Below are 26,700 nucleotides of genomic sequence, written 5' to 3' on the forward strand. Positions count from 1 at the left end.
ATTTGTCTTTCTCTGACTTATTTCACTTCTCATTCTCTAGGTCCATTTGTGTTGTTGTAAAAGGCAAGATTTTATTCTTTTTTTGTGGCTAATTAATATTCCATTGTATATGTATATACCACATTTTCTTTATCCATTCATCTATGGATAGGTGCTGAGGTTACTTCCATAAGTTTGACTGTTATAAATAATGCTGCAATGAACATAGGGATGCATATAGCTTTTTGAATTAGTGTTCTTGTTTTCTTTGAATAAATACCTAAAAATCAAATTGTTGGATCATGTGGTAGTTCTATTTTTAATTTTTTGAAGAATCTTCATAATGCTTTCCAGAGTGGTTGCACCAATTTTCATTTCTACCAACAGTGCATGAGGGTTCCCTTTTCTCCATATCCTCGTCAACACTTGTTATTTGTTGTATTTTCAATAATACCCATTCTGAAAAGCATGAGATAATATCTCATTGTGGTTTTGATTTGCATTTCCCTGATTATTACTGATGTTGAGCATCTTTTCACATCCCTGTTGGCCATCCATATGTCTTATTTGGAAAAATGTCTATTCAGATCCTCTGCCATTTTTAAAAATTTGGTTGTTCAGTTTTTTTGATGTTGAGTTATTTGAGTTTTTGTATATTTTGCATTTTATTGGGTATATCATTTGCAATATCTTCTTCAATTCAGTAGTCAGCCTTTTCATTTTGTTGATGGTTTCCTATGCTGTGCAAAAGCTATTTAGTTTGATGTAGTTCCATTTGTTTATTTTTGCTTTTGTTTCCTTTGCCTGAAGAGGCATATCCAAAAAAATATTACAAAGACAGATGTCAAAGGGTATACTGTGTATGTTTTCTTCTAGAAGTTTTATGGTTTTAGGTCTTACATTTAAGCCTTTAATTCATTTTGAGTTTATTTTTGTATATGGTATAAGAAAGTAGACTGATTCTTTTGCATGTAGCTCTCTGGTTTTCCCAATACCATTTATTGAAGACTCTGCCTTTAGCGTATTGTATGTTCTTCCCTCCTTTGTCATAGCTTAACTGACCATATAAGTGTGGGTTATTGCTGAGAACTATATTCTGTTTCGTTGAACTCTGTGTCTGTTTTTGTGCCAGTTCCAAATTGTTTTGATTACTGTAGCTTTGTAGTAAAGCTTCAAACCAGGGAGTTTTTTTCTCTTCATTAAGAGTGTTTTGGCTTTTTGAGGTCTTTTGGGTTTCCATACAAATTTTAGACTTGGTCTTTTTCTGTGAAAAATGACATTGATATTTTGATAGGGATTGCATTGAATTTGTAGATTGCCTTATGTAGTATGGTCATCTGAACAATATTAATTCTTTCAATCCATGAACATGGTATATATTTTCATCTGTGCAGTCTTTGATTTCTTTTAACTTTCTGTATCTTTCTGAATACAGGTCTTATACAATCTAACCTCCTTAGTTAGATTTCTTCCTAGATATTTTATTCTTTTCAATGTTGATATAAGTAGGATTGTTTTCCTAATTTCTCTTTCTTAGTTCAGTTGTAGTATATGGAAATGCAACAGATTTATGTATATTAATTTTCTATCCTGCTACTTTACCAAATTCATTCATGAGCTCTGGCACTTTTTGGTGGTGTCTTCAGGAATTTTTATGTATAGTATCATGTCATCTGCAAACAGTGACTGTTTTTCTTCTACCTTTCCAATTTGGATTCCTTTTATTTCTCTTTCTTGTCTGATTGTTATGACTAGGACTTCCACTACTATATTGAATAAAAGTGACAAGAGTGGATATCCTTGTCTTATTCCTGATCATAGAGGGAATGCTTTTAGGTTTTCACCATTGAGTATGATGTTAGCTGTGGGCTTGTCATACATGGCTTTTATTATATTGAGGTATGTTCCCTCTACATCCAGTTTGTGGAGAGATTTCATCATCAATGGATGTTGAATTTTGTCAAAAGCTTTTTCTTCATCTATTGAGGTGATCCTATTATTTTTATTTTTTCAATATGTTAGTGTGATTGATTTGTGGATATTGAGCTATACTTCCATCCCTGGGATAAATCCCATTTGATCATGATATATGATTCTTTTAATATATTGTTGAATTTGGTTTGCTTATATTTTGTTCCAGACTTTTGCATCTATGTTTATTAGTGATATTGACCTGATATTTTGCATCTATGTTAATTAATGATATTGACCTGTAGTTTTCTCTTTTTAAAAATATGTCTTTTCTTTTGTTATCAGGATGATGCTGGCCTCATAGAATGAGTTCAGAAGTGTGCTTCCACTTCAATTTTTTGAAATAGTTTGAGAAGGATAGGTATTAACTCTTCTCTAAATGTTTGGTAGAATTCACCTGTGAAGCCATCTGATCCTAGACTTTTGTTTGCTTGGAGGTTTTTAATTGTTGATTTGATTTATTTACTGGTAATTTGTCCATATTTTCTAAATCTTCTTAATTCATTATGAGTGATTGTACATCTCTAGGAATTTATTCATCTAAGTTGTTCATATTATTGATGTGTAGCTGTTCATAGTAATCTCTTATGATCTTTTATATTTCTGTGTGTTGGTTTATCTTCTACTTTTTCACTTATTTTTTTGATTGATTGATTGATTCATCTGTGTTGGGTCTTTGTTGCTGCACATGGGCTTTCTCTAGTTGTGGCAAGCAGGGGGCTATGCTTCATTGGGGTTCACTGGTTTCTCACTGCAGTGGCTTCTCTTGTTGTGGAGCATGGGCTCTAGGTGTGTGGGCTTCAGTAGTTGCAGAACTGGGGCTCAATAGTTGTGGCTCATGGGCTCTAGAGCACAGGCTCAGTAGTTGTGGAGCATGGGCTAGTTGCTCCACAGCATGTGAGATCTTCCTGGACCAGGGATCAAACCCATGTCCCCTGATTGGCAGGCAGATTCTTAACCACTGTGTCACCAGGGAAGTCCCTTTCACTTCTGATTTTTATTATTTGGTCTGTCTCTTTTTTTCTTGATGAGTCTGTCTGCTAAATGTTCATGAATTTTTTTCTTATTAAATAAACAGCTCTTAGTTTCATTGATCTTCCTTAAAGTTTTTAGTTATTTTTAATATCTATTTTCAATATCTTAGTTATTTTTGATACCTATTTCATTTATCTGCTCTGGTCTTTATTATTTCTTTTCCCATACTAAATTCTGGGTTTTTTTTTCTTGTTTATCTAGTTCCTTTATGTAATATTAGGTTGTTTATTTGAGATTTTTCTTGTTTCCTGAGGTAATCTTATATCACTATAAAATTCCCTCTTAGAACTGCTTTTGCTAAGTCCCATTGATTTTGCTTTTGTTTCCATTTGACTCCAGGTATTTTTTGATTTCCTCTCATTTCTTCAGTGACCTATTGGTTGTTTAGTAGCATATTGTTTATACAACATATGTTTTTCTGTTTTGAATTTTTTTCCCTGTAGTTGATTTCTAGTCTTATGGCATTGTCATCAAAGATGTTTAATATGATTTCAGTCTTAATTTACTGAGACTTGTTTTGTGGCCTAGTATGTGATCTGCCCTGGAGAATGTTCCATGTGTGCTTGAAAAAGAATATGTATTCTGCTGCTTTGGAATGGAATATCTGTATGTATCTGTTAAGTCCATATGAACTACATGTGTCATTTAAGGCCAGTTTCCTTATTGATTTTCCATCTGGATGATGTCAGTGGCATGTTAAATTACCATGCTATTATTGTGTTACTGTCCATTTATCTTTTTATAGTTGTTAATATTTGCTTTATGTATTTAGGTACTCCTATGTTGGTGGCATATTTTCTTACAACTGTTATAACTTCCTGGATTGATTACATACTTTATCGTTATATGATATCCTTCTTTGTCTCTTGTTACAGTCTTTGTTTTAAAGTCTATTTTGTCTCATGTAAGTATTGCTACTCTGGCTTTCTTTATGTTTCCATTTGCATGAAATGTCTTTCCATCCCTTCACTTTCAGCTTTGTGTGTGTCTTTAGATCTGAAGTGAGTCTCTTGTAGGCAGCATATATGGATCTTGTTTTTGCATCCATTCAGCCACTCTACGTCTTTTGATTGGCACATTTAGTCTGTTTACATTTGAAGTAATTATTGATAGCTATGTACTTTTTGCCATTTTGTTAATTGCTTGGGGATTGTTTTTGTAGTTCTTATTTGTTTCTTCTTTTGCTCTCTTCCGTTGTGATTTGAAGATATCTTTAGTGTCACATTTGGATTCATTTCTTTTGTGTAAGTGTGTATATGTGTTATAGATTTGGGGTTTGTGATTTTCATGTTTATAGATAACAATCCATGTATATGTGATTATTTTAAGTTGCTAACTCTTAAGATCAAATGCATTTAACCAGTCAGCATTTTTACTTCACCCACGCACATTTCTGTTTTTGACATTGTATTTTACATCTTTTTGTTTTGTGTAATCCCTTAACTATTTATTGTGGATATAGATGATTTTACTACTTTAGTCTTTTAATCTTCCTACTAGCTTTATAAGTAGTTGATCTACTACCTTTATATATATTTGCCTTTACCAATGAGATTTTTCATCTTGCAATTTTTGTATTTCTATTTGTGGCCTTTTCTTTTGCTCTTAGGGAATTCCCTTTAACATTTTAAGCAAAGCCGTGTTGTGGTGCTGAACATCTTTTAGCTCTTGCTTGTCTGTGAAACTTTACATCTTTCAAATCTTAATGATATCCTTGCCAGGTGGAGTATTCTTTCTTGTAGATTTTTCCCTTTCATCACTTTAAATATATTGTGCCACTCCTTTGTTGCCTGCAGAGTTTCTGCTAAAAATTCAGCTGAGTCTTGTGGAAAGGAGTTACCTGTACATAGGTGCTTTGTCCTTGCTGCTTGTAATATTCTTCTTTAATTTTTGCCATTTTAATTACAATGTGTCTTGGTGTGGTCTTCTTTGAATTAACCCTGTTTGGGACTTTTCTGTATTCCCTGGACCTGGAGGTCTGTTTCCTTTCCCAGGTTAGGGAACTTTTCAGTTATTTTGTCTTCAAGTATATTCTCTGCCACTTTTATTTCTCTCTTATCCTTTTGGGACCTCTTTTTTTTTAAACCTTTTATTTTGGAGTATAGTTGATTAACAATGTTGTGTTAGTTTCAGGTGTACAGCAAAGTGATTCACTTATACATATACATGTATCTATTCTTTTTCTAATTCTTTTCTCATTTGGGTTGTTACATAATATTGAGCAGAGTTCTCTGTGCTATACAGTAGGTCTTTTGGGACCTCTTAATGTGAATGTTGATACACTTGATATTGTCTCAAAAGTCTGTTAAATGCTCATTTTAAAAAATTCTTTTTTCCTTTTTCTGTTCAGCTTGGGTGAACTGCTCTTCTAGTGTGCTGAGTTTTTTTTTTTTGTACCATCTAATATACTGTTGATTCTTTCTAGTATATTTTTTATTTCAGTTATTGTATTCTTCATTTCTGTTTGGTTCTTTTTTATATTTTCTAACTCTGTGAAACTTCTCAATATGTTCATCCATTCTTCCACTCAGTTCTTTGAGCATCTTTATGATCATTACCTTGAACTTTTTATCAGGTGAATTGCTATCTCTGCTTCACTTAGTTGTTCTTCTGAGGTTCTATCTTATTCCTTCTTTTGAGACATATTCCTCTTTTGACTCATTTTGCCCAATTCACTTTTATTTCTATGTATATGGTAGGCTGGTTACATTTCCTGGGCTTAGAGATACAGCCTTATGTAGGAGACATCCTATGGGGCCAAACAGCACACTTCCCTCTGGTCACCAGAGCTATATGTTCTAGTGGTGCCCTCTATATGGGCTGCATGGATTCTTCTGTTGAGATGGGATGACTACTGTAAGCACTCTAATAACTGCTCCAGTTGGTGGGTGGGGCCAGGTCCTAGCATGGCTGGCTGCATGACCAGAGAAATCCTGGTCCTGATGCAGACCCAACTGGTAGGCAGGGCCATGCCCTGAGTTGCCTGGCTGTAGAACCCTGGGTGGTTTTGATGCTAGTTCAGGTCCTCTGGTGGGCGAAGTAGGGTCCCATGGTTCTGGCTGTGGGACATGGAGTCCCAGAGTTAGTGTTAGCCTACTTATTGGTGGGGTCATGACCTAGAAGCGTCCTGGGGCTGTTGTTGATCTGCTGGCTGGTGAGGCTGGTTCCTGACATGGCTAGCTAGAGAGTGAGGTGTGTCCCAGAGCTGATGCCAGCCCACTGGTGTGTGGAGCTGTGTCCTGGGCCCTCTGGTTCATATGGTCATGTCCTGGGGTGACTGGCGGTTGAGATGGTTGTATGGTAGGCAGCCTGTGGGTGGTTGTGACTGTGTCCCCACCCAGATAAGTGCTTGGCCTGGGGCCTCACCAAGATGCTGACTGGCTGGTGGGTAGGGCTGGATCCTAGTGCCTATATGATAGAGGGAGTATTCCAAAATGTCATTTGCCAGCACCAATGTCCTTTTGGTAGAATGAGCTCCCCAAAATGGCTGTTGCCAGCATCTTTTTTCCCTGGGTGAGTCCCAATTTCCTGCTGCTGCTAAGGGAGGCTCTCTAAGATCAGCAAGTGGGTCTGCCCCAGGCTTCTTTCAAAATGCTGCTTCTGCCCTGGATTGCAGAGTGTGTGAATTTGAGGGAATCCTTTAAGAGTGGAGTCTGTGTTTCCCACAGCCCTTTGGCTTTCCTGAAAGTAAGCCCCACTGGCCTTCAAATCCAAACATTCGGGGGTCTCATCTTCTTGGTATGGGGCCTTCAGACTGGGGAGCCTAATGTGGAACTCAGAGCCCTTGCTCCTTGGGGAAAACCTCTGTAATTGTGATTATTCTCCCATTTGTATGTTGCCTACCTGAGGGTATGGGTCTTGACTCTACCATGTCTTGGCCCTTCCTCCCTGTCTTGTTGTGGTTCCTTCTTTATATGTTTAGTTGTAGAAGATCTCTTCTGCTAGTCTTCAGGTTGTTCTCATTGATAATTGCTCTGTAAATAGTTGCAATTTTAGTCTGCCTATGGGAGGAAGTGAGCTCAGGGTCTTACTACTCTGCCATCTTTGCCACTCCTTCCCTTTCTTTTTTAAATTCAATGATACTCATAGCAAAGAACTGATATCATGTTTCTAAGTGCAAGAAAATATTAACTTAAATTTTTTAAATGAATAGCAACATATCATGACTATTTTATTGCCAATCAATGTATATCTATATTATGATTTTCAGTGGCTACAAAATATTTGCCATAATTTATTTAGCAAAATCTCAAATAATGGACAGGCAAGTTTTCTGGGGACAAAGACTGTTAGAAAAAATTTCTGAAATGAGATACTTATTTATATATATTTTTGGAACTTCTTTGTTATTTTCTTAGGATAAGTTCCTAGAAATGAGATTACTGGATCAAACAGGAAGCATTTTTAAAGTGTTTGGCACATGTTGGAAAATTGTCCTCCAGAGAGTTTATATTTATTTATGCTTCCAACAACAGTGTACAAGGGTACCTATTTCCTTGTACACTAATATTATTAAATGTCAGCCTTCAACTTTTATTCCTTGCCAAAGTGTTGAGTGGAAAATAATAGCATATTGCATTAATATAAAAGTTTCTATTTTAATTCTAAAATTATATTATTTGTTCTTTATTTGATAACTGTTTATTGCTCTTAATAATTAAAGCCTGCAATTCATGTTTGACTTTTGGGGGTAGGTTTCTAGACCTACACATACTTTAAACATAGAACAATTACCTTTTTTAGCTCCTCAGTTTTTTCAGATTCAAAATATCCAATAGAGTCTTTTTGTGGAGAAAACTTATGGTTATTTAGACCAATTGCTTTGTGCATTGGGAGAAAAAAGATTAGATAGTAAAATAGTAATTTCATGTCTTTTTTATATTTTATTATTTATTGAGAGCTCAAAGTTTCAGATGCTGAATTAGTCTTTTCACATGAACCATCCATGGTTTCCTTAAACAGTCTCATGTACTGTTAGTAAAGTATCCCCACTGTAAAAAGTGTTATGATTGTAAGAGATAAGACCATAATCTGAGTCCAGGTTTTCATGGGAGCCAGTGTTTGAATTACTAATCACTACAATATGCTACTTTTTTCTAAAGTGGTCTCATGCTAATGATGATATGAATCGATTCTCTCTTGATGATGGAAGAATGAGATAATTAATGCCATTACATGGTACATCTGGTAGCAGCATTTTATTTCCTCACCAGAAAGTTAAAGAATGAGAGAGGAGGCGATTGTCTGCTATTTTCTGCTTTCTTCAGTTCCCTTTCTTTCTGCCAGGTTTCTGTTTAACCCAGTCATGCAGGGCACAATGGTTTGTGTGAGAGCTGATACTCTTCTTTTCCCATGGGCACTCATCCATCCCTGCTCTGTTTCTCTTCATCTCATCCCAGGGTAACATTTAGTCTGCCAGGCCTAACTCATTACTCACCCTGGGGCTGTATATTCTCCAGAAGTCAGAGCACTGGCCTTGTAGTTATGTGGTCCTTGGCCTCTACCCTCTGGGACCTGAGGATGAGAGGCTGTGTCATATTGGGAAGCATTAATCCTGCTGCCTCTCAAGCCACCAGTCCTGTTGTATTAGACCACAAGCCCGGTTTTCTCCACATTCTGTAGAAAGCAGTAGCACACCAGCCAGGCTGTGGTGTGGCTTCTTCTGGTTGTATATAGACTCAGCACCCATGAAATAGGTACATAACGGTTCACAAATATCTCCAAATATTTCTTACAATTTATCCTTTATTTGTTTTCCTTTACAGTAATAAGTTTTCCAGTGTACGAGTCTGGATTTCTAGTAGCCCTTGCAGGAAAACATACATTTCCCCTCATATCTTCCCATCTTTAAGCCTAGAACAGAAAGGGGATTCTGTGTAGCCAGAAATATATTGATTTACACAAACAAGAGAGACTTTGTTCTTTTGCTCATTTAATAAATATTCAATGAGAACTGAGTGTATGCCAGGCACAACTCAAGACATAGAAGGGTGAACCAGGCAGACTAGATCCCCCCTTCACAAGATGGCATTGGGGTAGGGAGGCAGAAATAAATAACCAAATAAATGAAATTAGCAATGCATGCATGCTGTGAAATAAATGGAAATAGAATGTTGCAATAAAAAGTGATGGGTTCGGGTAGTGGGAAAGAGCTACTTACAAGTGAATGTCAATGAGCATGTGATATTTGAACTGAAACTGAGTGACTAGGAGGGACCAGATATGCAGAGATCTGGAGGCAAAGGCCCCAAAGGAGGGAAAGATTTTGGCCCATCCTAGAAGGATAATGTGGCAAGCACATAGAGAGTGAGGGATGAAAGAGGGAGAAGTCATAGATAAGGGCAGGGTCACATCATGTAGGACATAATGCGCCATTTAGATTTTATTCAAAATTCAGTAGGGGGCTACTGAAGAGTTTGATGTGGGAGTTTGAAAACAATCTGTTCCATATTTTTAAAGCATTACTCTGGCTTTTGTGTAGATTATAGAGGAGCACTAGTAGCAGAGAAACAACCAGCTGGGAGACTTTTGCAGTCATCAAAGCTGGAAATAACAGTGACTTGGACCAAGGTGAACATAGTATAAAGAAAGAGAAATAAACAGATGTGTACTGTATTTTTCAGGTGGATCCAAAAGCATTTGTTGATGGATTGAATGGTAGTAGTGATGGTGGGGTGAAGGAAATAGAAAAATCAAGGATGACTAGATTTTTCACCTTAGCAATTGGGTATAGTGATGACATTTACTGAGATGAAGATTCAGGAAAGAATAATTGTCATGCAGCAGAAGTTAAGGCCTCTATTAGGCAGAATTGCAATTGATATGCCTTTTAGGTGTCCAGGCAAGAATGTCAGTCATGTAGTTGGGGTAAATGAGACACAGAGTAGGGGAATCATCTTTTAATTAATTGTACCTTAAAAGAAGAGCGCTTCAAATGAAAGTATGTATAGTTTTGTATGAAGAAAAAAACTCAGTCTAACATCTCTATTTCTGTTGATAATGACATTTTTCTCATCATCCAATGCCTTAATCTGTTCAGGCTGCTATAGCAAAATGCTGCAGACTGGGTAGATTATAAACAACAGAAATTTATTTCTCATAGTTCTGGAGGCTGGGAAATCCAAGACCAAGGAGATCATAAATTTAAAACACTTCATTAAAGAGTAAAAAAGTAAAAATAAAACCTAGGTGGGGATTGAATGAAAGAAAAACAATGAGCTTTGGAGACAAAGTTAGTATGGATTTTGTGAGTTTTCGCTAAGAAAATGTGTATAAAAATCCTTTATACCTTGTAAGGTAGCACCCTAAATCATTCTTAGCATTAGAAATTTATGAAATGAAACACTTGGATGTCCATATAGCAAATGTTAATGGCTTGGATGTCTTGGCCACATAGGACATTTTCTATGTAGTCTGAAATCCTTTCATTTCTAATCAAAATTGTTAGAACTAAAGAACTGAAGTTTATTGTTTTTGAATTAATGTTTCATTCTATTCCTTTAGATTGTTTTGTTCACCTTTTTTGAAATAGAAGAAAAAAAGATGCACAAATGTGAATTAGTGACAAGTATGTTCAATCTATCCCTAAGTATGCATCCTTAGACTCTTTTCTCAATCAATCCACCAAATGCTTTCAACCAGCATTTGAATAAGCCTATTCAAAATACTGACATGTTGCACCCCTTGAATCATGGCAATTCACACATCAGCTCAGCCTCTTTGAAGTTTTTAGCAGAAACCAGAGAAAGCGAAAATATCATGTTTCATACTTTGTTGTTTATTCCCAAGAAATGAAACACTTAAGAATTTAGATAACATGTATACACGCTGCCTTGAGTTTATGCTGACAGTTTATGTGAGGTGAAAGAAAAATATACATCATCTATGTGAAGAATGTATACTGATACTTGAGCAATGTGCAGCCAGACAAAGCTTGACATCGTGGGCCAGATAAGTCAGTGTCTTGCAGGAAACCCTAACAACATCTACTGCTCTGAGGGTATTTCATTTTCACTCTGCTGCTGTTGGGCTCAACAATCTCTTAAAAGTTAATGCCCTTCTTCAGAGCTGGCAGAGAAATTGCTGATATTATAAACAGTAATTTTTTAATATATTTTTTTAAAGTGAATCAGCTGTATTTATACATATATCTCCATATCCCCTCCCTTCCGTGACTCCTTCCCACCCTCCATATCCAAGCGAAGTAATCACCCATTATTGAGTTGATCTTCTTATGTTATGCAGCAGCTTCCTACTAGCTATTTTACATTTGGTAGTATATATATGTCAATGCTACTCTCTCACTTCGTCCCAGCTTCCCCTTCACTCCCCACCCCATGTCCTCAAGTCTGTTCTCTACATCTGCATCTTTATTCTTGCCATGTCACTGGGTTCATCAGTACCATTTTTTTAAATTCCATATATATGAGTTAGCGTACGGTATTTGTTTTTCTCTTTCTGGCTTACTTCACGCTGTATGACAGACTCTAGGTCCATCCACCTTACAAATAACTCAATTTCATTCCTTTTCATGGCTGAGTAATATTCCATTATGTGTATGTGCCGCATCTTCTTTATCCATTCATCTGTTGATGGGCATTTAGGTTGCTTCCATGTCCTGGCTATTGTAAATAGTGCTGCAATGAACATTGTGGTACATGTTTCTTTTTAGTTTATGGTTTTCTCAGGGTATATGCCTGGTAGTGGGATTACTGGGTCATATGGTAGTTCTATTTTTAGTTTTTTAAGAAACGTCCACACTGTTTTCCATAGTGGCTGTACAAATTTACACTCCCACCAACAGTGCAAGAGGGTTCCCTTTTCTCTGCACCCTCTCCAGCATTTATTGTTTCTAGATTTTTTGATGATGGCCATTCTGACAGGTGTGAGGTGATACCTCATTATGGCTTTGACTTGCATTTCTCTAATGCTTAGTGATGTTGAGCATCTTTTCATGTGTTTGTTAGCTATCTGCATGTATTTTCTGGAGACATGTCTATTTAGGTCTTCTGCCCATTTTTGAATTGGGTTATTTGCTTTTTTAATATTGAGCTGCATGAGCTGCTTGTATATTTTGGAGAATAATCCTTTGTCAGTTGCTTCACTGGCAAATATTTTCTCCCATTCTGAGGGTTGTCTTCTTATCTTGTGTATGGTTTCTTTTGCTGTGCAAAAGCTTTTAAGTTTCATTAGGTCCCATTTGTTTATTTTTGTTTTTATTTCCATTATTCTAGGAGGTGGGTCCAAAAGGATCTTGCTTTGATGTAAGTCATAGAGTGTTCTGCCTACATTTTCCTCAAGGAGTTTTATAGTGTCTGGCCTTACACTTAGGTCTTTAATGCATTTGGAGTTTATTTTTGTGTATGGTGTTAGGAGGTGTTCTAATTTCATTCTTTTACATGTAGCTGTCCAATGTTCCCAGCACCACTTATTGAAGAGGCTTTTTTCCATTGTATATTCTTGCCTCCTCTGTCAAAGATAAGGTGCCCATATGTGTGTGGATTTATCTCTGGGCTCTCTATTGTGTTCCATTGATCTATATTTCTGTTTTTATGCCAGTACCATATTGTCTTGATCACTGTGACCTTGTAGTATAGTTTGAAACAGGGAGCCTGATTCCTCCAGCTCTGTTTTTCCTTCTTTAGATTGCTTTGGCTATTTGAGGTCTTTTGCATCTCCATACAAATCATAAAATTTCTTTTTCTAGTTCTGTGAAAAATGCCACTGGTAATTTGATAGGGTTTGCATTGAATCTGTAAATTGCTTTGGGTAGTATAGTCATTTTCACAATGTTGATTCTTCCAATCCAAGAACATGGTATGTCCCTCCATCTGTTTGTATCATCTCTGATTTCTTTCATCAGTGTCTTATAGTTTTCTACATACAGGTCTTTTGCCTCTTTAGGCAGGATATACAGTAATTTTTAAAAATTCGTTATAATACACACCAGTAGAGTTGATTTCAGGTTTTCAGTCCTGTGCCTAAGGGACAAAGAGAGCTTTCAGCAAAATGAAATCATAAGTACAAATAAACCATGATATTTAATTTATAGATTTTCTGAGGGTGTGTTAAGTGTGAAACACTTCACGTATATTTTGATGAGCTGTTTCTTCTTATGGTCTCCTGCCTGCTCTACCTCCCACTATAGAGGTATAAGTCAACTTTTCTATCATCAGATTAAAGAGGAGAATTAAATTCATCACTATTGGTGTAACTGGCTCTAGGTATAAAAATTATCTTTTAATTCTATCACAAATGTTCTCTTTTAGTGATAGCTGGAAGAGGGCCTATGAAAAGACCAAATAGAATTAGCAAGTTTTCTGCAATTATTCTGGAGTCCAAAAGGAAATAAAGAGGAAAATTTTATTTTTATGGAAGTATTCCATATTCTAAATGAAGAAGAAATAACAGAGTTATTATATCCCTATTTTGCAATGTCTAGCAAGTTAAGAGATCTAGGTAAAGATCATCAATGACTAGTAACATCATTAAAAGAGAAAAAAAAAAAAAAACCCTTCACACTGCAATACCTCTGAGGTATTTTGCCAAAAAATTTAATTTGAATCTGCTTCTACCTCTACACCTAAATGATATTTGACAGAGAATATATGGAGCAGAGAAACATGTTAAATTGACACCATGGGGATGCAATTAGCAGACTCCAAACTGCAAAAACTATACAGAAAAAAATCTCTACTCTCTTCAATAAGTAAATTGAAAGGAAAATATTGGGAAATTTATAGATCTAAAGGAACTAATATTGGGTCATAGAGACCTAATTTGGATTGTGATTTAAGCAGATGAATTATTTTTTAAAAATGCAAATGAGGAAAATTTGAATACTGACTAGAGTTTTTTTTTTTTCTTTTTTTAAATTGAAGTATAGTTGATTTACCAAATGTTACTTTCAGATGTACAACATAGTAAATATTTTTATAGATTATACTCCATTTAAGGTTATTATAAAATATTTGGTATATCCCATGTGCAGTACAGTGTTTCTTTGTAGCTTATTTATTTTGTAAATAGTAGTTTGTACCTTATCATCCCCTACCCCTGTCCTGCCCCTTCCCCCTTCCTTCTTCCCACTGGTAACAACTAGTTTGTTTTCTATATCTGTAAGTCTGATTCTGTTTTGCAATACAAATTCATTTATGCTATTTTTTAGATTACACATATAAGTGATATCATACAGTATTTGTCTTTCTCTGTCTGACTTATTTCACTAAGTATGATATTCTCTAGGTCCATCCATGTTGCTACAAAAGGCAGAATTTCATTCTTTTTTATGGCTGAATAATATTCCATTGTATATATAAATAACACTTCTTTATCCATTGGTCTGTTGATGGATACTTGGGTTGCTTGGCTGATGTAGAGTGCTGCTGGGAACATTGTGGTGCATGTATCTTTTTGAATTAACATTTTCTTTTTTCCAGGTATACACCCAGGAGTGAAATTGCTGGATCATATGATAGTTCCATTTCAGTTTCTTGAGGAACCTCTGTAACGTTTTCTGCAGTGGCTGCAACAATTTACATTCCCACCAACAGTGTACTAGGGTTCCCTTTGCTCCACATCCTCTCCAACATTTATTATTTGTAGACTTTTTCATGATATCCATTCTGACAGGTGTGAGATGATATCTCATTGTGATATGCATATCTCTAATAACTAGTGATGTTGAACATCTTTTCAAGTGCCTATTGGCCATCATGTATCTTCTTTGGAAAACTGTCTAATCAGATCTTCTGCCCTTTTTTTAGTGAGGTTGTTTGTATTTTTGATATTGAGTTGTATGAGCTGTTTATATGTTTATATATTTTTGATATTTGTCCCTTATCAGTCATATCATTTGCAAATATTTTCTCACATTCAGTAGGTTGTTTTTTGTTTTCTGAAACATTTGTGGTCCTTTGAGGTTCATGTTTCTTGTGAAGATTTTCAAATTAAATGCAGACACCAACTGGGTAAGAAAACAGGTCAAATGAGGGTAATAAGCTTCATTTGTATGATTTATATATTTTTTATTCCTGATTCTTCTCATTTATTCTGAGTTTTATTAATATTGTTAGTAAATAATGTGAGCAGAAGTCAGCATTGCCAATTAAAACCACAAATTCTCCATGCAAACTGCTGAGGATTGAATGATGTCTCCATTCCTACTAGCTTTGTGACTTGGGACAAGACATTTAACATCTTTGTGTCTCAAATTCTTCATCTATGAAGTGGGAATAATAGTATCACCCTTATTTAGGATCTTAACAAGTGATTGTGTTGGTTGCGTAGTGATGAGACATGTGATTCTAGAGCCTGAAAAATTCTCAGTGCCTCTTCTATACAGAAGGAAGCCAAGCAGTCCCATCCCCGGATTGCTTTGTCCAGGAAAGGTTGAAGCTTCTGCATAGTCTCAAGTGTTTCCTCGAATGTGGGATCCAGAAGAAAAATCTGGAGCATTGGCATAAAGCAGTTCACTGACTTTCCAGCTGTAATACATTTTCATTTTCCTAAACACACAGCAAGCACCAAGGGAAGAATGCACTGTATATAAAACCAGTCTCCCTGAGCTGTTCATTATTTATAAACAACTTAACATGGACTTACATACTTAGTTTTTTAAGAGCTTTTATTGAGATACAGTTAACATACAAAAAACTGCATATATTTAGAGTGTACAGTTTGGTATCCCAATCTCCCATTTCATTCCCCCCCCAACTCTCCCCACTTTCCCCACTTGGTTATACTTATTTCTTTATGTGTGTTTTATATTTATTGGTTTATTTAGATGGTGTTTGGGTTAAGTCTTCAAATTTAGCATTCTGAAAAGTACTTAAATATTGCTGACAGTTAAAAAGTTTAGTTCTCTGCTCAGTCCTTGACCAGTTCACATGGTTTGCTGGTTAACAGCAATGCATGATTGTTTTCTTCTCCTTCATAGGTAAAGCTGTCCTACTAGTTATCAGCAATGGGGAAGAGCAGGCAGTGGTGCTTCTAGGTATCAGGGACTCATTGGTTATCTTTGAAGGCTTCAGTGATTGGGATCTAAGTTGAATTGAATTCAGATATTGAAGTTAGAGGAATTAGTTTCTAACTTTGTTAATTCTTTAGTTCTAGGAAGTTGATGTGTCAGTGATTTCTTATTGACTAAATAGTGCATAGTGAAAAATTGGATAAATCACATCCAGCACATTAAATGTTCATGGAAGAAATCACATACTTTGCTTTTGGAAGTCACTGGTATTGCAACATTCCAACATCTTATAGTTCTTGCCATAGGCACACAGGAGTTTAACAAACATTTTGGTTGACCTGATGATGTCTCCATTACAAAGGATTAACAGAAATCCTTGTCCTGAAAAGTTATATTGTGCAGGCTCCATAGATCAAACTTAGAAGATGGTGAGATAATTAAAAAAAACCCAGCTCTTCTGGTTATTCATCCACCGGAGGATCAGTTTAAAAAGAAATTCAGGGTTGGCTTTATTGGAAGCATACCAACTCATTCTATGATTCTAAATATTATGACATTTCTTCCTCACTTGTAAAATTGGAAGAGATTTTCTCAGGAAGAAATAAGTGAGTAATTGTCTTGGATCTTTAGAAACAATTATGAATTACACTGAAGGCAGCTGCAGTAATGTAAAACTCTTGGACGTTTGAGCCATTTCTTGTGCAGATCCCGTTTTCTCCAAGCATCTGCTTGATCACACATCCAAGAACTCTCTTGGCTCCAAGTTTCTTTGCCACTTGAGTAATTTTGAGAGATGGATAGAGGTCTTAATTCACTCAAAAGTAGATTCAGTAGTGATGTTATAGAGAAGGCTATAGTGCAAAATCCAAATACCACCCTTCTAGAACCATAGCACTCATTGCCTTGGGTTATAAAAGTATTGGTTATTAATAGCTCTTAGCTGAGTCTTTCTCTGGGCATTGGCCTTGGCTAAAGGATCCACCTCACCTGAGGTTGTACTCCCTTCCCTGGGTAGCCTGCATCAATAATTATTGAGCAGGTACAAAGACCCAACCTCATTGCCTCCACTTGGGACAACTCTGAGGGGCCATTCCCAGTTCTAGAACTTCCTAGAGGACTGGTTGGGTCCTCTGGTAGAAGACTGCATTGCAGTTCAACTAGTCCCAACTTTACCTCCCACAAAATATTGTCATCTGGTGGGTTTTCCAGACATACAGAGCGTATCTCCTCTAGCCTGTTCACTTCTCTCTGCCTGTTGATCACTGTCTCAGCTGTTTGTCACAGTGGTTCTAGAATTACCACTTTATTTAGAACAGGCTTTTGCTTTTTCCAAGCTTCCAAGGATCATCCTAGCAGTGTCTTAACACTTTTTGCCTAAAATTTTGCCAGCAAGTCAAAGCCTATGTCCCAGGAGAGTGGCAAATAAACTCTCATTTATCCAGCTTTGTGTTCTGCCCCCGTGATCCAGGACCTCGGGAACAAATCTCTTGACCCTTGTTAATATATGTTAATAAGGCCTTACTGATCCTTTGGCATATACTCCTTTTCCTTCTTAAGCAGACCTTGTATTTCCCTGGTTCGGTTACATTGTAAATTGACCCTAGGTATTGGTCTAGTGGTCAGGAGAGGTAGTGAAGAGATCCTGAAAGGAATGCATATTGTCTTGCAAAGCACAAAAGGAAGCACCAGGGGGGTATGGACCACTTCTGTGGGCTCAGAGGGATCAGAAGGATCTAGGAATTCAAGGATTTTGATAAATTGACCCAAATGGCCCCATCCCTAAATTCAGGATTCCATGCTTTACCAGTAGGCTTTTGATCTTGGTGTATCAGATTTGCCACAGTTGAGAAGTCAGCTTTCTCTAGAGCTCTACTCCTCTTACAAAGTTCTTTTCTTTTTTTCAAGCTGCAGGAATCGAGTCTCTTTTTGTGCTACCAAGAAGGCCCTTTGACTTTCAGACCTCATATTTAATTAATTATTAATTACTGTCAACACGCCATTAAACTGGCAAATGTGTTATTTTCCACCTCTGTAAATATATGAGCTTTTTGATAAGATGTGTATGCTCCAGAGGGTAGGAGGTATATACTCAGAAGAGTCACAGACTGACACATCAGTGAATTTCACAGTGGTCAGGAGAATGCCTGTGTATCATCTTCATAATAAGAGAATTTTTACAACTCATATGTCCACCACTAGGAAGGTAGCACAATGCCTTGCAGGCCTCTTTAGGTACAGGAAGGCAAAACATTATACACTTGGAATTATTTCTTGAATCCATTTACCAAGTAACATAAATGCTACCTGCTTTTAGTGAGGCTCAAAGAAGACAAGTTCAGCTGTAATATAAACAGCTCTAATATGTGGACCATAATGTCCAGCAGATCTTATGTTATTAGTTTTTTATGATGAGGAAAAATACTATGTTGAACTTATGGGCCAGCTGATATCAGATAGCATCTGTCATCGACTACTTCACTGCTGGGACAATAGGCTCATGACTGGAGTAGCAAGGATGGCAAGATGACCGTGCAAGGGCCCAAACCATCTGTTCCCACTTATCAAAACTTATCTAGCTACTGCCCCTTCTAAATATCCAACCTGCTAGCAAACGAATCTAATACTGAGCCCCCATCACTTGAAAGGGTACTCAGGCAATTGATAGTAAATTGATTATATTGGGTCCCTTTTACCCTGGAGAAGGCAGCATTCATTTTGTCATTCCTGCTGACATAGGCTTTGTCATCACCACTATTCGAGAGCTACAGAATATTAATCTGATGACCGGATAATCAGATATCCCATATAACATCAAACCAGACCCCAAATCCCACCTACAACAAAGGGAGTGTGGTAATAGGTCTTGTCACATGGCAGCCCCCTGCCCAGAAGCTGCCAGCCTAATAGAGTGATGAAATGGCCTTTTGAGTATGCAGCCCTGGTACAAGCTAGGTTATGTTACTCTGCAAGAATGGGATGTCACCCTCCAGGATCCACTACATTCCAAGTCAGGGGCCAACAAACTGCAGTCCAAGCACCATATCTGCCCTATCACCTTTGTTGTTAATAAAGCTTTATTAGAACACAATCATTCTCTTTCATTTACATTTGCCTATGGTTACTTTTATACTGTAGCGGCAGAGTTGAGTGGTCATGACAAAAAATATTTGTAACACCCGAAATATTTACTGTTTAGGCTTTTATAAAAACAACAACACATGCTGACACCTGCTCTAGATCAATGATTTCATATAGTGTTATGTCCCTAATAGGTTGAATAAACTGGTTCATGAAACAAGGTATGGAAATCAGAATAGCCCCACATATCATCACTTCCAGTGACACACATGCAGGAAATATATACTTTCCAATCCAACAGCTTTGATGCTAGAAGCTAGAGGGGGTAATGATTTCATTGGAATATAGTAAAAGTCCCATGTAATTTTAAGATATGGCTGTCATCCAGTTACTTTCGGTTCCCCATGCACAGAGATCAGCAGGAAAGGGTAATTGACCCTGAATACTAGGGGAAAATAAAGTGGCTATTATGCAATGGGAACAGGGAAGAATATACTTGGAAGCCAGATGATCCAATGGGGCATTTTTGGCATGGCCCTGCAGCCCTGCTTAATTTTGATGGTAATAGTAAAGTCTAGTAATCATGGCCTGAGAATGTCATGGTGACCAGGGCCTTGGATTCCTCATAAATAAGGGTCTGAGTCACCCACCAAGTAAGCCACTTAGACCAGCAGAAGTGCTAACTAAGGCTGAAGGGAATCTAGAAGGGTTGGTGGAGGAGAGAGATGCTGAGCATCAGTGACTGTCTAGAGACAGCAATATGGGACCTGTAGTTTATCCCATTAACCAACCCTTGTATCGTTCCCCAGGAAAAAAGACCAGTTTTAATGCTGAGAAAAGCTGCTCCCAGATGGGAAGAATTTGCAGTAGGAAGAAAATGGATCTAAGTGGCATAATGGGGGATAATTTCTTTCTTCTCTAACATCTCCAATGTTATTTCATACCATTCTTTTCTCTCACTACATTCCAAATATATGCATCTCCTTTATCAACACCCCAAGGCTTCAGACTTTTTGGCCATTGGATTTTTTTAATTCTTTCTGCCTGGAATGCTTTTCCCCTAGCTTTTTCCATGGTGGTCTCAATTTCCTCCTTCAAATCTCAGTTTAGATGTCACCTCCTCTGAACAGGTTTTGCCAGGCCATCTTATCTAAAGTGACCTCCCCAGATTATGTTCTATATTATCAGCCTGTTTAATTTATAACACTTACCACAGTCTATTGATTATGTTGCTTATTTATTTATTTGTGTCTTCCCCCCCTAGAATGTAAGTTCTATCCTGGCAGGGAAGTTGTCTGCCTTTTCGTTGTTTTCCCAATGGCAGATAGTGACAGACATATACCTAGGGTGCAGAAATAGTTGATAATTCACTTAATAGATAAATGAATTAAGAAAATTAAGGAGATCTGTGCGGGAAGCAGAATGATTATTGTTAGTAAGTACCCCACACTGTGATGTTGATGCAAATTCCTTATACCACATTTTGAGAAAGAGTTGTTTAGTGGTTAGGAGGTTTAAAAAATGACTTTTACTTATTTCTTACAAAATATTTTGATGATAATAATAGTCTGCAATTTTATTGACTTGTCTGCCATATGTCAGCTCTGTGCTTACTTACCACTATGTGTGTATTGCCACATATAATCTTACAACAACCTTATTATTGTTTCCATTTTACTGAAGTTGAAGCTCAGAGTAGTTATGTACTCAAAGTTTCTACAGTGGTGAGGAGATTCAGAACCAGAACTGAGGTCTGTCTGATCCCAAAACCAGCACTTCTTTGTACACAAGTACATGAGTGGCTCCCCAGATCTGTGGCTCAGAGTTGATTCAGTATACTGTTCTCTGGTCCTCTTCACTTTTTTTCTTTTTTGCCTTGTCACTAAACAGGAAAGAACTCATTACTTCTGGCAGATGGCAGCCAAATAACACCTCTCTGATGACAAACTGACTGCCTTTACTCTAAATAACACATAAATCTTAATGCTTAAATCACCCTTTCAACATAGTGCCAGGAAAAAATACAGGGGAAATGACTGAATATATCAGACATAGTCATAAATCCCTTAGTGTGGAGAGGTTTGAAGCTTTCAAAAATGGAAAGGATATTTCAGGCAGTTAGACATCTTGCTTGAGACTGCTGTTTGAAAGATGATACCTTCTCAGAAAAGATAGGCTTGAGGCTTCTCAGGTGATATTTCAAGAATTCATGATGCTAAATTGAATTGGAAAGCTTTCCAAAGCAGAATTTCCCTAGACATTAATATTCATTCTCCTATTTGTCATCATTAATATATATTTGTTTCATAAATGTACACATAGTAGATGCTTTCTAATAATGATGACTGACTACTCCCAAAAGATATTCTATTTTGTTCTTAAAGCTGTTTCCTCCCTACCTGTTGGACTCATCTTTATCCTGAATAACTGTCCCATTGGAGAACATAGAGCATGACTTTGTAGCTGGATTTTTATCAAAGGAGTCAAACAAAATAAAAAGTCATAGAATTATTAATTGAATTTGGGACTTAAACTCAAGACATTATCTTTTTTTGGCTTTTATCACTATGGTAGTGACAGAAACTAGAAAAGGAGAAATGGAGGTTGACTGTTAACTCCGCTGTTTAGAAATAAAAGTAGAAGCAACATACCAAAGAAGCTTTCATTTATTTTCTAAGAAATGGAGAGCAATACATGAAGTAACTTTTGTTAGTTGAATTTTATAAACTTTTAACTTAGTTCTTTTAAAAGGCTACTTAAAATGAATTTACTTTAATAGGTACCAAAATTTCATATTTAACAATGAATGAAAGATTTGTTGAAATTTATATTGAAAAATAAAACTAAAAATTATAAAAATATATTTGTTATAGGTAATATAAGTAATATAATTAGGTTATTAAATTAAATATACTTCAACCTATGCTAATATTAGGAAGAAATAAAATGTAAATCAAGTTCTCCTTTTTTTTTGGTGGGGGGAATCAGGCAAAGCCATTTGATATAATGTTATGATATCTGTTACTCTACATTTGACATTTACAGACATGAAGTGTCATTTTTACAAAGAAATACCGAATCTTCATTAATTTTTCCCAGTGGTCTTTTACAATTTGTTATTCAAAACCATTTTCTTTTAGAGTATTTATTCTGGCATCATCCTTGCCTTTATTTTCATCTGTAAACTGAACTAACTCTTCCAGGTCGTTATTTTGTCAATAGCATTACTTGTGATTCTTCAGCTTCTTTTTCTCATACTTACAGGATTGGGTAGTCATCCATAAACTGATAGGCTGGTTTCCTAGAACAGGCAACAGATTCATGTAATTACTAAACAGAGAAAGGTTTGTGTGGAAACTAATCTTTAATATTCTTATGCTTTGACTTTTGCTTTCCTAAAGAACAACATGTCTGCAGAGACTTAGTGATTAAGATTCATAGAATAGAGGAGTAATTTAAAGAAAATGCTGTGGAGTGAGAAAACATCTATTAGTCAGCTCAGGCTGCCATAACAAAATACCGCAGGCTGGGTGGCTTAAACACAGAAATTAATTTTTTTAGTTTTCGAGGCTGGAAGTCCAAGACCAAGATGCTATCGGGTGGTTTCTAGTGAAGCTTGTCTTCCTGGCTTGTAGATGGCCCCCTCCTCATTTGTTCTCACATGGCCTTTCCTCTCTGCCTTCAGGGAGAGAGATCGCTGGTATTTTTTCCTTTTTTATAAGCACCGAGATCCTATCAGATTAGGCCCCAACCTTATGACCTTAATTTAACCTTAATTATCTCCCTAAAGGCCCTATTTCCCCAGATAGAGTCACATTGTGGATTAAGGCTTTCAACATATGGATTTGGAGAAGCACATAACTCAGTCCCTAGCAACATGTGCTCATATCGTAGCTCTATTGCTTCCTTCCTGTTTCATCTTGGACAAATTATAAGCATCCTTTAGCCTTAATTTAATAACCTGTGTGATATGGATAATTACTCAACTCATAGGATTTTTGACATAGGTTAAAATAGTGTATACCAAATATAAAATAGATAACATAGGGAGATCAACTCGATGATTGGTGATGACCTAGATGGGTGGGATAGGGAGGGTGGGAGGGAGGCTTAAGAGGTAGGGGATATGGGGATATATGTATAAATACAGCTGATTCACTTTGTTGTACAGCAGAAACTGGTACAACAGTGTAAAGCAATTATACGCCAATAAAGTTCTGAAAAAAAAAAAAAAAGGAAAAGAAAAGAAGAAGTGTATTTTAAGGACTCAGCACAATTCCTGGCATAGAATAAGTCCACAATGAATATTGGTTGTTGTTGTGGGTTCCTGTTGATTCCTTAGTACTGATTAACTCTGAAAGTTCAAAAGGATTGACTCCTTTTCTTCATGGCAGTGAGAAATGGGGAAGCTGGGTTTGTGGAGAGGGGATAGAGTGTGGAAAAAGCTACTAGGAGAAGGGAAAAGCAGACTGAGTCCCTGAGACATTGAGCAGGAGTAAGAAGAAGGAACCTGTCCAAGGAGGAGCCTGTCCAAGCAGGAGCCTTGGTACGTAGTGACCCAAAGACATATGAAGTTTCCGAATCTATCTGTCTTTCCCAATAGGCTTAAAGCTCAAGGAGAAAATGGCCATGTTTTACGCACCTTTGTATTCCTGACATTATGTGACATTGTACTTTACCTACAGTCAATGATCAATATGTGTTTATGGAATTTGTATGGTATTTATTTAGTTAGTTATTATTTAATTATGATCAACCTATCTCTTTGTCTAACCAGTATTTTGGGGGTCCAGCCACCACAGATGATTAATTGGATCACCCAGACTATTCTGAAGTATCTAGGTTTGCTGGGGTTTTAGAGAAACACAATTCTTTTAGTCTAACTCAGAAACAATCATGACAGTTCTTCAATTGCTTAAGAGGAATGTTGAGATGGATGTGCTATTCTACTGTACATAGAAAACAAAAATCATTAAATAAACACCCAACCTCTCTTTGAAGTCATTCGCTTCTCAGCCTTGCTTTACTTTTTTTTCCTATTTGTTGAAACTGGTGTATTTTAGAGGGTTTTCTCTATCATTTGTTCTTTTGCTCATCTTTGCTCTTCTGTGGTTTCTTTTTTTTTTTTAAAGAACTTTTATTGAGATACAGTTAACATACAATAAACTGCATATATTTAGAGTGTACAATTTGGTATCCCAATCTCCCAGTTCATTATCCCCCAACCCTCCACGCTTTCCCCACTTGGTGTCCATATGTTTGTTCTCTACATCTGTGTCTCTATTTCTGCCTTGCAAACCGGTTGATTTGTACCATCTTTCTATACTCCGCATATATGTGTTAATATATGATATTTGTTTTTCTCTTTCTGACTCACTTCACTCTGTATGACAGTTTCTAGGTCCATCCATGTCTCTAAAAATGTTCCAGTCATTGCTTTTTATAGCTGAGTAATATTCCATTGTATATATATACCACATCTTTTTTATCCATTCATCTGTTGATGGACATTTAGGTTGCTTCCATGTGCTGGCTATTGTAAATAGTGCTGCAATGAACATTTGGGTGCATGTGTCTTTTTGAATTATGGTGTTCTCTGGGTACATGCCGAGTAGTGGGATTGCTGGGTCATATGGTAACTCTATTTTTAGTTTCTTAAGGAACCTCCATACTGTTCTCCATAGTGGCTGTATCAACTTACATTCCCACCAGCAGTGCAAAAGCATTCCTTTTCTCCACACCCTCTCCAGCATTTACTGTTTGTAGATTTTCTGATGATGCCCATTGTAACTGGTGTGAGGCGATACCTCATTGTAGTTTTGATTTGCATTTCTCTAATAATTAGTGATGTTGAGCAGCTTTTCATGTGCTTCTTGGCCATCCGTATGTCTTCTTTGGAGAAATGCCTATTTAGGGCTTCTGCCCATTTTTTGATTGGGTTGTTTCTTTTTTTGATATGGAGCTGCATGAAGTTTATATATTTTGGAGATTAATCCTTTGTTGATTTGTTTGCAAATATTTTCTGCTATTCTGACGGTTGTCTTTTTGTCTTACTTATAGTTTCCTTTGCTGTGCAGAAGCTTTGAAGTTTCATTAAGTCCCACTTATTTATTTTTGTTTTTATTTCCATTATTCTAGGGAGTTGATCAAAAAATATCTTGCTGTTATTTACATCGAAGAGTGTTCTTCCTATGTTTTCCTCTACGAGTTTTATACTGTCTGGCCTTACATTTAGGTCTTTTATCCATTTGGAGTATACTTTTGTGTATGGTGTTAAAGAGTGTTCTAATCTCATTCTTTTACATGTAGCTGTCCAGGTTTCCCAGCACCACTTATTGAAGAGGCTGCCTTTTCTCCATTGTATATCCTTGCCTCGTTTGTCATAGATTAGTTGACCATAGTTTATCTCTGGGCTCTCTATTGTGTTCCATTGAACTATATTTCTGATTTTGTGCCAGTACAATACTGTCTTGATCACTGTGGCCTTGTAGTATAGCCTGAAGTCAGGAAGCCTGATTCCACCAACTCCAACTTTCCTTCTCAAGATTGCTTTGGCTATTCAGGGTCTTTTGCATATCCATACAAATCATAAAATTTCTTGTTGTAGTTCTGTGAAAAATGCCATTGGTAATTTGATTGGGATTGCATTGAATCTGTAAATTGCTTTTGGTAGTATAGTCATTTTCACAATGTTGATTGTTTCAATCCAAGAACACGGTATGTCCCTCCATCTGTTTGTGCCATCTTTGATTTCTTTCATTAGTGTCTTATAATTTTCTGAGTACAGGTCTTTTACCTCCTTAGTTAGGTTTATTCCTAGGTATTTTATTCTTTTTGTTGCAATGGTGAATGGGATTGTTTCCTTAATTTCTCTTTCTGATCTTTCATTGTTCGTGTATAGAAATGCAAGAGATTTCTGTGTGTTAATTTTGTATCCTGTAACTTTACTAAATTCATTGATTAGCTCAGGTAGTTTTCTGGTGGCATTGTTAGGATTTTCTAGTTATAGTATCATGTCATCTGCAGACAGTGACAGTTTTACTTCTTCTTTTCCAATTTGGATTCCTTTGATTTCTTTTTCTTCTCTGATTGCTGTGGCAAGGACTTCCAAAACTATGTTGAATAGTAGTGGAGAGAGTGGACATCCTTGTCTTGTTCCTCATCTTAGAGGGAATGCTTCCAATTCTTCACCATTGAGAATGATGTTTGCTGTGGATTTGTCATATATGGCCTTTATTATGTTGAGGTTGGTTTCCTCTATGCCCACCTTCTGGAGAGTTTTTATCATACATGGGTGTTGAATTTTGTCAAAAGCTTTTTCTGCATCTATTGAGAGGATCATGTGGTTTTTATCCTTCAATTTATTGACATGGTGTATCACATTGATTGATTTGCGTATATTGAAGAATCCTTGCATTCCTGGGATGAACCCCACTTGATCATGGTGTATGATCCTATTAATGTGTTGTTGGATTCTGTTGGCTAGTATTTTGTTGAGGATTTTTGCATCTATATTCATCAGTGATATTGGTCTGTAGTTTTCTTTTTTTGTAGTATCTTTGTCTGGTTTTGGTATCAGGGTGATGGTGGCTTCATAAAATGAGTTTGGGAATGTTCCTTCCTCTGCAATTTTTTGGAAGAGTTTGATAAGGATGGGTGTTAGCTCT

This window comes from Hippopotamus amphibius, chromosome 10, assembly GCF_030028045.1.
Source record: "Hippopotamus amphibius kiboko isolate mHipAmp2 chromosome 10, mHipAmp2.hap2, whole genome shotgun sequence".
Lineage (NCBI taxonomy): Eukaryota > Metazoa > Chordata > Mammalia > Artiodactyla > Hippopotamidae > Hippopotamus > Hippopotamus amphibius.